The sequence below is a fragment of the Physeter macrocephalus genome, chromosome 16 (genome assembly GCF_002837175.3).
Source record: "Physeter macrocephalus isolate SW-GA chromosome 16, ASM283717v5, whole genome shotgun sequence".
Taxonomy (NCBI): Eukaryota; Metazoa; Chordata; class Mammalia; order Artiodactyla; family Physeteridae; genus Physeter; species Physeter macrocephalus.
Genome location: NC_041229.1, coordinates 52,561,200 through 52,561,823, shown reverse-complemented (window position 1 = coordinate 52,561,823; position 624 = coordinate 52,561,200).

The following is a 624-nucleotide window of genomic DNA, read 5'->3' as shown; positions in this document are numbered from 1 at the left end:
AAGATCAGGAGGAAGACAAGGTTGCCCACTCTCACTGCTATTATTCAACATAGTTTTGGAAGTTTTAGCCATGGCAATCAGAGAAGAAGAAGAAAGAAAAGGAATCCAAATTAGAAAAGAAGAAGTAAAACTGTCACTGTTTGCAGATGACATGATACTATATAGAGAATCCTAAAGTTGCTACCAGAAAACTACTAGAGCTAATCAATGAATTTGGTAAAGTAGCAGGATACAAAATTAATGCACAGAAATCTCTTGCATTCCTATATACTAACAATGAAAAATCAGAAAGAGAAATCAAGGAAACACTCCCATTTACGACTGCAACAAAAAGAATAAAACACCTAGGAATAAACTTACTTAAGGAGGCAAAAGACCTGTATGCAGAAAACTATAAGAAACTGATGAAAAAAATCAAAGACGATACAAACAGATGGGAAGATATACCATGTCCTTGGATTGGAAGAATCAACATTGTGAAAATGACTATACTACAAAGCAATCTACAGATTCAATGCAATCCCTATCAAATTACCAATGGCATTTTTTACAGAACTAGAACAAAAAATTTTACAATTTGTATGGAAACACAGAAGACCCCAAATAGCTAAAGCAATCTTGAGG